The sequence below is a fragment of the Suncus etruscus genome, chromosome 4 (assembly GCF_024139225.1).
Source record: "Suncus etruscus isolate mSunEtr1 chromosome 4, mSunEtr1.pri.cur, whole genome shotgun sequence".
Lineage (NCBI taxonomy): Eukaryota > Metazoa > Chordata > Mammalia > Eulipotyphla > Soricidae > Suncus > Suncus etruscus.
The window spans coordinates 13,144,164-13,157,512 of NC_064851.1; positions in this window are offsets into that span (position 1 = coordinate 13,144,164).

Consider the following 13,349-nt stretch of genomic DNA (forward strand, 5'->3'; position numbering starts at 1 on the left):
CTATGAGCATTTCAAAACTCCAAACTTATCTGATTTCTCAAGTCTAAATTATTGATAAATAAATCAGCTATTAAAAGGGATGTTGAATGACTAAGGAGAGAAGTTAAATACAGTATGTAGGAAGAGGAAATTCTCTGTATCACTTTGTTTTTTTTTACTTTATTTAAAGAAAATGCATTACATATTTGAACATAAAACACTTGTTTCCAGATAAGTGAGAGAAAAGTGATTTACAAAAAAGAATAGACAGAAAAAGTAAAAAAAGAAAGTGGAAAAAATGTAAAAAAAAAAGAAAAATACAGTAACAAACACGTTTGTGAAAATTATTTTCAATGAAGTCACTAATACATGGCAGAAGGTTTAATAAACTCTTGCTATTATCGGTCCATCTTGTCAAATTGGTGTGTTCCTACAGGAATGACAGCATCGAACAAATGAAGTCTAGCCCTTCAAACTCTGGTGATATTAATCCGAATATCAGTGTGCAATAATATTTGGTGTCTTTGAAGGGAATCATAGAGTGGTGCTGAAGCAGGGTTATTGGGAAAATGGTGATTCTGGGTGATGGATGCTTTAGACATGGCTGCAGCAGTGTGAGGGCTTGGCTCACCCTCTCCTCCTGAGATGGTCTGCTTTCTGCTGCATGGCTGGTATATCATGATCTTTCACAACTTGGTTTACATTTTACTCAAGAAAAGAGTGAGTCTATGGACTTGGCCCAGTGCAAACATGGCGCCTGTGCTTGTGGGTGTGGCTAGATTCCCTGTATCTCATAGTAAAATAAATTAAACTCCAAATGTAAGCTTTTTTTTTTTATTTTGGTTCTTTTTAAGGTAGGAACAAGATCACCATCAATATATTTTTATACATTAATTTTATTTTGATATATTTGGTTGGTCAAATGGTCATGAAAAACAGCAAGGTTTTTAATAAACACAGGCAAGGAACAGGTTAGTCTATGTTTGAAAGTATTGAAGAGGGGCAAGAGCTGTTTCTATGGTACTAACCATAAACTATCGCTATACATGCCTGAGACCTTTCTGCCATATATGTTGCCTTCTCTTCAAGGAACTAGTACAGAATGTTCTGGGGAAAATGGTTAGAAACTTTTTTTAGCCTTTTGACAATTTATGATGGTTGGCTAACAGTAAAAAATTTGGCCTATATTTAATGAATGATTTTTAATAATTTGTCTTTGTTTGGCTACCATACCCAGTGCTCAGGGCTTATTCTGGGATCATTCCTAGAAGTGCTCAAGGGACCATATATGTTACAGGACAGAAAAATCAGGTTGGTCACAAACGAGTGTCCTACCTACTGTACTATCTCTCTAGAACTGCTTTTAATTTTTTTTAGTAAATCAATTTCCTGTGATTTTATATAAAAGTCCATAAAATGTAGGACATTTAAAAATATTTTATTTTACCAGGGTACGTAAGTAACCCATGGCAGTGTTTTTCAACCTTTTTGTGTAAAGGCACACTTTTTTTCAAGAAAAAAAAAATCACAAGGCACACCACCATTTAGAAAACGTTAAAAAAAATTAACTGTGCCTATATTGACCATATATAAAGTAATTCTCTTTAATAGGAATCAAGTAAACACAGATAAATTTTATAATTACTTTATTATGAAATAAAGTATTTTATTTTATAATTGTTCATATTTCTGTTTACTTACTCAATGCGAAACCTGGGCAAGTTTGGCTGAACACAAAGTAATATTCTGGCAGGTATCGAAGAAAGACACACACATAGCTCTTCGTCAACAGCTGTTAGTCTCTCTCTGTCTTTAGTTTTTATAGTATGTAACATGCGCTTGGGCTCACAAATAGACCAATCATGCCAAAACCTTATGTTATGAATGAAATTGAACATTTTTCCCACGGCATACCAGACAATATCTCACGGCACACTAGTGTGCTGCGGTACAATGGCTGAAAAACTCTGTAAAGTTTCCCCAGCTGTGCACTGATGAATACTAACATTTAAGAGTAAGCTAAAACAAATGTTTGAGAGTATAATATTTTTGTAAAATATCTATTTTTAGGACTTAATTTTACAAAACAATAATTCTTAGAACATGTTTATGCCTTAAACATATTGTGAGTTTTAATCTACAGAATTAATGATTAATCTCTAAAAGCAGAAACATTACATTTTCCTAATTTTGTCTTCTTAATCATCTTTGTATCATGTAATATTGTGTGAAATATAAACAACTTCTTTATAGAATAGTTGCATCTTATAAGTGGTCAAAATATTAGGTTTTCCTTTATATCTCTGTATCTAGTCTTTGGTGAATTCATTATAGCAATATAAATAGTAAATTCTATGTGTTTGAAATAATAATAATAAAGCTTAGTTTTTAATTAATTTGTACCCTTAATTACCCAATTGATTGTACCTAATTAATTTGTATGCTCACTCTTTCTTTCACTTATAGAAAAGCATTAGAAATTTGCCCATCGGGGCCGGGCGGTGGCGCTAAAGGTAAGGTGTCTGCCTTGCCAGCACTAGCCTAGGACGGACCGAGGTTCGATCCCCCGGTGTCCCATATGGTCCCCCAAGCCAGGAGCGACTTCTGAGTGCATAGCCAGGAGTAACCCCTGAGCATCAAACGGGTGTGGCCCAAAAACCAAAAAAAAAAAAAAAAAAAGAAATTTGCCCATCATACATTTCTGAAAATGAGATACAATGAAACATGAACTCATGGGCCTGATATCCAGAACTGTAATATTAATACTGAAATATTTAGCTGTTTTTTACTACATCAATAAACTTTTATTTTCTTTAAACTATTGGCGGGGGATGTTATATATTTAGTTAGGCTATCTGGGTGGTGTTATAATTATTTTGGCTGTCTGGATTCTCTGTCAATAGCAAAGAACCTCAATTTTACCTGAAAAAATACTATCAATAAATTTAATCACTCTTTGCTAAGGATTTCTGTATGTGGGTATTTGGTTTATTTTCTAGTCATGTAGTTAACAGTTCTCCCTTAGACTTTACTTCATATTTTCATATATCTTCATGGTCCTCCAGAAATGAAAGCCTAAAGTCTCCTAACATCTATGCATGTTCATAGCCTTTGAAGTAATATGGGCTTTCTGATATTTAGGAATATGCTGAAACTGGGGAAAGCCCTAGAGATATCTAACATCCCAGCTTTCCCTTTTAATCTATGACTAGTCTATTCTGGGCTCCAACTGCTGGGTATTATCTCAAGTGAGATAATTTGGCCTATAGTTGCTTCAATTAATAGTTCCCTTCCCTTTCCCATGAAATGTCCTTTTTATATAATTGGGGGCTTGGAGAGTGGTTTTAGCTACTTCTGGCTCTGTGTTCAGGGGTCTCCCCAGTGATACTTGAGAAATTATGTGGTGTTGAATATAAAACTGAGATCTTCCACATGAAAGTCTAGCTCCTCAACACTTTTTAACACTTGGCAAGATTGAAGTCAGCCTTGTAAGTAGGATCCTTAAGGGATCACAAGACTGAGGGGGTGGAAAAGGCAATTCTTTGAGAATGAGTCTTTGTAAAAACTCTACCTCTGTTCTACCGCCAGTGAATACCTTGCAGCACTGGACGTGTGGGCTGTGAATTTTTCAGGTTGTAATCAAGCTAGAGAATAGAGGCTGAAATTAGAGTGAGTTCAGAATCATAAATTTTTCTGTTGACTCATCTTTTTTTTTAATTAAATAAGCACTTGCTTGGTTTGTTTCCTGCAAGTCTTTACTTAATATCCAAAGTTCTACAAAAGCTGATTCTGATCATTTTTGCTAACGTGAGATTGCTTTGTGGCTTGGTAAAATATTGGAACTTATTAATATATTAGTTTTGCTAACTCTATCTCAATTGTTTAAACAAAAGTGTTCTAACTAGGAAATGATCTGGATAATCAGAATAGCTCATTTTAGTTTGGAATTTTAGTTTGGAAAGTTTTTTTTACCCCAAGTTAACTCAATGTCCCATATCCTGATTTTATTGAAGAATCAATGTTGGAGGTAAAAGATGACTGCAATAGAATTTGATTTAAAGACAAAACAAACCGTGACTATTTATGTTAAAATTAAAGGATCTTAATTGAGGAAAATCCAGCCTTACTTAGTCCTGAACAAAAGACATTCATATTACTCCTTGTGAGCCCCTTTTCAGTATTGCTTGAACACCACCACCCCACAATTTTCCTCTTGTCAGAAAAGAGGGAAAATTCTGTGGCTGGTTATTATTTAATGTTGGATATATGTGTTGCTTTTCCAACAAGCCAAAAAGCCACCCCAAGTTGAATCTGTTCCTCCAGTATAGTCCATAGTACATTTCTCTGCCTACATTAATTTTCTGGGTGATTTTAGTCAACACTTTTGACTTTGAATTTCAGTCTGAAGGACGATGAACACCAAATCAACCATCACTCTTCCCGAAGCTCCAAACTGTGTATCCAATTAGCTGCATAGAAAATTCTTAATAACTAATGACAATAAAAAAACTTAACATGTCCAAACTTTACTTCATGCATTTTGCTCCAACACCTGCTTCTTCTTTTCCATTTGCATGAACACTACTATGTTCACCCCACAATAAGACCATTAAAAAGTAGCATTAGCCTCTAAAGTCTATTTTTTGCATAACCTATGGGATTTATTTTTTATTTTTTCAGAGTAAGCATGCTATAAGCTAGAATGAATACTGTAAGTGTTCAAAGTTAACATGAGAAAAGTCAATTCAGTATACAGTGGTAGACTCTCACACATCTTTTGGTATGCATGATGCCCAAAAATGTGTGGTAAGAAGAAATAGAGATTGGGGCCAGAGAGATAGCATGAAGGTAAGGTGTTTGCCTTTCATGCAGAAGGACGGTGGTTCAAATCCCGGCATCCCAGATGGTCCCCCGTGCCTGCCAGGATCAATTTCTAAGTGTGGAGCCAGGAGTGACCACTGCTGGGTGTGACCCCCAAAAAAAACAAAACAAAAATAATAGAGGTGAATGAGAATATTTGCTCTTACTTGACATGGTCTATATGTAACAATACCAGTTTTATTTTTTGTCCTACCCAGTTATATGACTTACTGCAATTGCAGGAAGTTTGAGGAATATAATTAAATAAATAAAATGCTTGGAAAACAACCTTAATATAATAACTCTTTATTACCTTATTATAACCCTATTTCAAATAACATTATCTTTGCCTGAGAGACTCATCATTTCTAACTGATCTTCTTTATTCTAATCATTAACCCCCATCACCATCTGACCAATTCTTTCTTTTTCCATTCTAGCTGTCTCTAATATTTGATCCTTCATGTTACAACTAATCTAATCTTGCCAAGTATAAAAATAATATCACTTCCTTGTTCCAAGGTCTCACAAGCCAAACTCCCTATTTTACCTTCCAGGATGGCACATGATTTGAGCTCTGGATAATTCTCTGATCTCCTTTCCACAGCTTCCCTACCTGGTTCACTCTGCACTGAGCACCCTAACCTGCACACTCTTTTGAGCACATCAATTTGGTTCTGACTTAAAAGTTTTTGTTATTACTTATCTTGATAATGGTTCCTCTAATATTCATATGACTCATTGCCAATAAGCAACCTTTCAGTTTATGCCTCTGCTTGATTTTTCTGAAAAGACTGTCTTTGCTCCTCTAGTATTTTCAGAGTCAACATAATAATCTAAAACTAACTCATAACTCTTATTCTGATTTTACCTTTATTTATTTTCTTGGAAATGTATTCTGTCTCCAGTATCTGAGTGCAAGGTCACCAAATTCAGGGAATCTAACTTCTGCTTAATGTTTTCTTCACAGTATTAATAGCAGTGGTTAGATCACAAAGGGTTCTCAGTTTGTACTTGCCCAGTACATGTGTGGATTAATTAATTGATATAAGTAAATAATAGATCTTAAATATTAACTAGAAACAAAAAATAAAAATTGCTCACAGAACGTAGGGGTTTAGATCTAAGCCAACAACTCCCTGGTAATATTTGTGCCTACAGATTCTTGAGATTTTCTTGAAGTCCCACAGAAACTTTAGCTAGAAACACCTTCCCTTCCTTAAGAACCTAAGTTCTATTTGCCTTTTTCTTTCTTAATCACTAACACCAGTCACCGGAGAAATGGGGAACTGGACTAAAACCAATGTGTGTCATGGAATCTTGCTGAAAATATTAATGGCAACCAAGAGAATTTGTTGCAAAACTTCAAGGCATTCATCACAAATGGAGCCATGAACTCCTTGACCAAGCTGTATATCTTTGGAACAGGGCCTGTATTTGTATGAGGAAAATGTACAATTCAATCTTCACTGATAATGAAATATTGAAGTAGTGGGGGAAAGAGTGAAGGGACTTCTAATTCAACTGTCACGGTTGCTTCAACCAACGTAGCTTGTAAAATTCAAATGAGGTGTGAAGACCAGGCATGCTCTATTTGAGTTTCATACTCTAGCTATAGTACGCATTTCTTTTGACTCTCCCACCTGAATTTTCTTACTCTAACCACTCATTCCCAGTAGGAGAATTACTTAGAAACAGACTACAGAGGAATAAAACAGGCAGGGTTTTTTTCCTTCTATTAGCCTCTAATAACAACAAAAATTTTATTTGATTCTTTCTTAAGTGATTTCATACTGACTGTGAAGTTGTTAGTTGATATGTACACACTTGTGGTCCACAATGGGATTCCAATAAGCAATTTCTCTAGGATATATTTCTTCTCTTTATTAGTATGCCCAAGCTCTATGCCTATTAAAAGTTGGGTTAAGAAAGAAATAGTTCCATTCACTCTTGGACATAATAAAGATTTAGATAATTTTTAAAATAAATTGAAAGACATTGGTCTAGAATTCAGAGCAATAATATCACAGGTAGGAGTTTACCTTGCACATGGCTAACCTGGGTTCAATCCACAGTACTCCATCCAGTCCCATTAGTTTTCCAGGAGTGATTCCTGAGTGCAGAGCCAGGAATAAACCCTGGAGAACAAGAAGTGACTCAAAACCAAGAAAAAAGAAATCTATGCAACTTTTCTTAACCCAATATCTCAATATCTTTTAAAACTTTTTTTTTTTTGGTTTTTGGGCCACACCCAGTGACATTCGAGGGGTTACTCCTGGCTATGTGCTCAGAAATCACTCCTGGCTTGAGGGATCATATGGGACGCCAGGGATCGAACTGAGGTCTGCCGAGGATCAGCCGTATGCAAGGCAAACGCTGTACCACTGCGCTATCATTCTGGCCCTTTTAAAACTCTTTTAATTCTCTCTAATTAAGTGGTACATAAGTTGACCAATACTTTCTGACTGATAGCAGCATTGCTTCACAAGTCTGAGGCATCACATCATTGCAAGGATCTGTTAGCGTAGAAATTGGGACTAGGAAAGCCAAACCTTGTGTGACATGAAAACCAGTCCTTCCTACTTAATGTAGAATGTAGAAATAAGCTGGGCCCTCTGGTAGTTTAAATACTAAACCTTAATTTAGAAACCCTGATATAATCCAATTCCTTTATTATACTAATGAAAAATATCTTGAGAGGAGAAGTTATGTGTGTATTATCAAACACCTGCACATATGGTCAAAGATAGAAGTAAATAGGTTCTGTATTCTTCCTATTCTATGTTGATCCCTTAAAAATCACATATTTTTATTGTAGTTATCGTATTATACCTGAAGAAACTTCAAAGCAAAAATCCACTTTCTATTAAGGAGAAACTTTCTTACAGATTCAAATCTCAGTATCTTCACAAATAGTTCCTTGTGAAAATATTGATATTGATAGATGGCTCACAAAATGAATATTGAGGGGTGGGAATCAAGTTAAATTTAACTTGGCAACTAATATATGCCAGACCCTTTGCATTGATCACATTTGTTTCCCATAATAATCATATAGTATAAAGATACTTCATTCATTTTGCACATGAAGAAACTGAGATTTATACAACTTAGCAAAGATACCCAAGCAAACAAAGAAAATAATGGAGCTAGCTGCTAAGTGAGTATTTTTCTTGGGGTTAGAGTAATTCCAATTACCATCCCTGGATATTTGTAGTCAGAAATAGATAAATAAAATATAGATAAATAAATAAAAATGTATTTCTGTATCAATTACAGGTCTGCTATAAAAAGGAACAGTTGATTTAACTCAAGTAGACTTAAGGAAAAATGAGCTCTGTTGGAAGGCTCCAGAACTCCTGAAATCCAAGGAGAAGTTGAATAACCTGGCAGTACAGGGGAATTGAGCAGTTGAAGTATGTGGGAACATTGCCCAATATTGAAAACACTGACTTGTTCCAACTCAATTCTGTTTCTCAGGACAATTCTTTGAGAGAAAGAATGACTGATAGAGTTTCAATCAGATATTCGTTCCTGGTACACCCAGTCATGTCTTTGAGGCTAGGATCACAGAGCAGAAATACAACTGCTAACAGACCATTTCTATGGACAGGGTGGGAATTTCCAATCATTTCCACAATCATGGATACATGGCCAATCCTTAGAACACTGAATAAGCTAAAATTTCTTTTGCATCCTTTATATTCCACTCATAAAAAGACCTTTCCATTGCTTCATTGTCTGTCTTCTTCAAAGAGCTTTGTCATCTTTATATCCTTTCCCTCTCACCAAACTTGCTGTGGGAGAAAATTTTCTATACTTATTGTGACACATGCTTCTGAGTGATAAGATTTAATACTGTACTCCTCCAAGGAGATTTGCATTTATTAAAACATAATGCAACAGTTCCTGAAAAAATATTCTTTTTGGAGAACTCAAAGGATAAAGCTCAAGTCTTTTTTTACAGAAGCATACAATTGCCAGGTTTTAGTCAAAATAATGAGGCTGTAAATGTAAGATGGAATATTTGGGGTTAGAAAGTAGCCTTGAAAAACCACTCCTCAAATCACTATAGGACATTATCTTTCCTAGAAGATTCTCTCAAGTTGTCATGGAGCAGAAAGTAGAGAATAATATAGCCACAACAAACTCAAGACAACCCTAGGAAAGGGTCAGAAAAGAATAGGGCAAGGATATCAGGGTAGAGCCTGAGAAACAAAGGAATACTACTATCCAACAAAATTAATCTTGTAGCCAAGTACCCCTTAGGAAAATAGTCCCTCTGGGACTTTTGAATCCACGTCATGGAACATTCCATGGTAAAGGCTTGTCTCTCATTGGGTGCCTGCCAGTACATGTTTTGGTCATTCATATCCCCCAGGGAGGCAGAGAAAATGAGGGAGTAAGAACTCATTCTGATCTGATATATGGCAATACCTGCAATGGAACATCATTTGCTGACTGGTTGGTCTTGCCTCACCACTATAGATAATCCTTTAAAATTTTTAAAAATCAAGACTATACCTAAATCTGTAAGTTCTATCTCCTGATCTGTTCCCTCTCCGTCTTTCTTTCCTATGAATGTTCCTCTTTCTTATGAATGTTTCCTACCTAGAGATCTCCAGGATGTTCATAGGAGCATTTTACTTGGAATTGTTCCATTTAAATAGGACCAGAACCTGGATGCTTTGCTTTTGTAAAAATTTTTTTATCTATAAATGCATTGATATCTTTATGGTTTGAGTTATTTTTAGTGGTAATCTACTCTAAAAATAGATTATATATTAGATACATAATTATTCTAAATGTAATCTACTTTAAGAAGTTTATGACTGAAACTCATAACTCTTTGAGAATTCACATGTGAAATATGTCAAGAAAGGCCCAACCCAGTTTTAATTGCTATCACCTCCAAGACAACCAGTGAGATTACTTGGGGCGGGGGCTTTTGTGATGTGATATTCATCAAAACAAACCATCTAGGGAGGAGAAGGAAAGAAATTGAAGCTGAAGTAAGAAGAGGCAGATGGGAAGTAAAGTAGGCAGGGGCCAAAGGTTTCAGGTACATTGGTGGTGTAGAGGAGTAGTATAGCTATATATCAAACCTCATGATTCCATTTTTAGGCATATTAACTTATTGGTTATACTCTTTTGATTAAAACCCTAAGAAATTGATCTATAAGACAATACTCTATTGCTCTATGGGACAATTGCTCTATGAGACAATATGAGATGAGGGCTGGAAAGACCAATTCATGGTATGAAGCTCACCACAGAGTGGTGAGTGCAATTAGAGAAATAACTACACTCACAACTATCATGACACTGTTAATAAGTGAGAGAAGTAGAATGCCTGTCTTGAATATAGGCATGGGGTGGGGAAAGAGGGAGATGAGGGGCATTGGTGGTGGGAATGTTGAACTGGTGAAGGGGGAATGTTCTTTTTATGACTAAAACACAACTACAAGCATATTTATAATCATAGCGCTTCAATAAAGATAGTTAAAAATATTGCTTTACGACTAATAATAATAATAATAATCTAATTATAAACTAATGATAAACCTGGTTTTTGCATAGGTCAAAGGACAACATGTCTTCTGATTTTATCTTACCACTAGGACATTCTGCTCTTAGATCAAGTTATTAATAATAATAAACTAATAATTACTAACTACTAATGCTAATTACTAATTAGTAATAGTTACTAACATTACTAATAATAAACTAATAATAATCACCTTATATAATTAGTTTATTATTCAAACAATAGTATCTATTGCATACTCTAGAATATCCAAGCAGTATACTTACACTTCCTCATAAGTCTATTGTGTTGTTGATGTCTACATCTTAATTGTACATTGGTTTTATACACAATATGTTAGCAGGTTTTATTTTTATTTTATTTTTATTTTTATTGGTTTTTTTGGATCACACCCAGCAGTGCTCAGGAGTCACTCCTGGCTCACACCCTGTAGTGCTCAGGGGTCACTCCTGGCTCCACGCTCAGAAATCACTCCTGGCAGGCACGGGGGACATATGGGATGCCGGGATTCGAACCAATGACCTTCTACATGAAAGGCAAATGCCTTAACTTCATGCTATCTCTCCGACCCCAGCAGATTTTATTTTAAAGGACATTTTTCAAATGTTTTCAAAGAAAACATGTTTTCAAAGAAAACATCTATTTTTAATATAAAATTTCTCAATAAAAAATTGTCTATGGACCTCAGGCATAGAACCTACACAATTCCCTGCAACAGCACCAGGACCCAAACTCCCCCTGGGAAATTTCTAATACCTCTCTAGCATCAACTTGTGCCAGTTTTGATATGATATCCTGACACAAGGAAATGGCAATAACTTGATCTAAGAGCAGAAAGTCCTAATGGTAAGATGAAATCAGAAGACACATCATCCTTTGACCTATGCAAAAACCAAGATTGCCAATTACTGAAGACTGACACTGACAGCCAAGACTGGGTAGTAGTTACCCTGGGACCAATAAAAAAGACCCTAGCCTAGGCTTCAGCCTAGGATCTGTACAAAAACCAAGATTTTCAATTCCAAAGGTCTGACTGTGACAATTGCAAAGGAATAGAACTTCTGGAATTGTAATGTAAAAACTCTATTCCAGGCTTTGTCCTAGGATCTGTGCAAAAACTGAAACCACCAATTATAAAAGACTGATTACAACAACAGTGATGGAACAGAACTTCTAGAACTATAAAGAAAGACTATTCCTAGGCTTCGTCCTAAGATCTGTGTAAATACCAAGATCTCTAGTTAGAACGGCCTGATTATATCATCTACAACTGAGCAGAAAGTTGCCCCGACACCATAAAAAGACCTTGAGGTGTGAAAAAGAGTGTGTAGGGAGTCTGTGGTGATTCTCATGACAGTATGCTTAAAGGGCAGAGAAACCTGAAATCTCTTAGGCCAAGGGAATTCCTTTTATGTTTACATGTGAATTACCAAATTCCATAGAGGCAAGCTAGAGAAATTGTAGAAAACTACAACATATGTGCACCTTAACAAAAAAGAGTCACATAGCAGAAGCAAATCCAAGAGGCTTACAATCTAACGAACTTTGGCAAATGGATATAACTCAAACAGATTTATTTCCAAGAAAACCTTATCTTCATGTTGTGGTGGACACTTATTCTTGTTTTATGTGGGCAATTCCCATGTCTTCTCAAAAGTCTAAGGCTGCTTGTAGTTTTCTTTTACAATGTTTTTCTGTGATGGGTATTCCATATTCTATAAAAACTGATAATGGGCCAGCCTATGTTAGCAAAACTTTTGAATCTTTTTGTAAAGAATGCCAGCTCACACCCTAGGGTAGGGCACAATCACCGATCAGGGTAGGGTCAGTAACATAATAATCCCCTAAAATATTTACATACACAACACTAACTTCCCTAATACTTACTATTCCTTTGCAAAAAAGAAGAAAAAAAGAAGAAGGAGGAGGAGGAGGAGAAGGAGAAGAGAAGAAGAAGAAGAAGAAGAACAACAACAAGAACAAGAAGAAGAAGAAGAAGAAGAAGAACAAGAAGAAGAAGAAAGAAGAAGAAGAAGAAGAAGAAGAAGAAGAAGAAGAAGAAGAAGAAGAAGAAGAAGAAGAAGAAGAAGAAGAAGAAGAAGAAGAAGAAGAAGAAGAAGAAGAAGAAGAAGAAGAAAGAAGAAGAAATCTTTTTGTGTAGGATTTTTTGGCTCTGTTTTTCATAGTTGCTCGCTTTGGGTTTTTTGTTTGTTCTTTTAGTTTGTTTCATTTTTGCTTGTTTGTTTTGTATTTTTGCTTTTATTGTTTTGTTGTTTTTTGTTTATCATTGTTTTTTGTTTTGTTACCTTTTTCTTCTTTTTTTCCCTTTCCTCTTCTAAATTGATATTTATAACACCTAGAAGGGCTCCTCCTAGTTTTTTTTCTTTTTCTTTTCCTATATATCCAACAGAACCACATTACCTGAATCATCTTGTTCAGCTTTATAAATTGGGGGGGGGGGGGGGAATAGATAGTACCAGGTCCAGACACTCGCATGAACATTTAGTGGAAATAAAAAATGATCAGGCCTGAACACCAAACCCAAAGTCAACAACAACAGAATCTATACCCAATCTACAGAAAGCTGTACATGTGAGAACAAGTTACACTAGTATTCATTCGGGGGGGGGGGTAAAGGAGGGAGATAATGGATGCATTCTGGGAATAGGGAGGGAGGACAACACTGGTGGTGGAGATGCCCCTGATTAATTGTCACTATGTAACTTAAATATTACTGTGAAAGATTTGTAATTCACTTCAGCCACAATAAAAATTTATAATAATTAATTTATAATTAATTTAGTCTCTATGGACTAGAGATAATGGATAATACAGCAAGTAAGGTACTTGTCTTGAATGTGACTAATTGGAATTAGATCCCTGTACCCCATATGGATAACCAAGCTCTTCCAGGAGTCATCCCTAAATGCAGAGCCAAGAGTGAGCTCTGGGCATGGCCAGG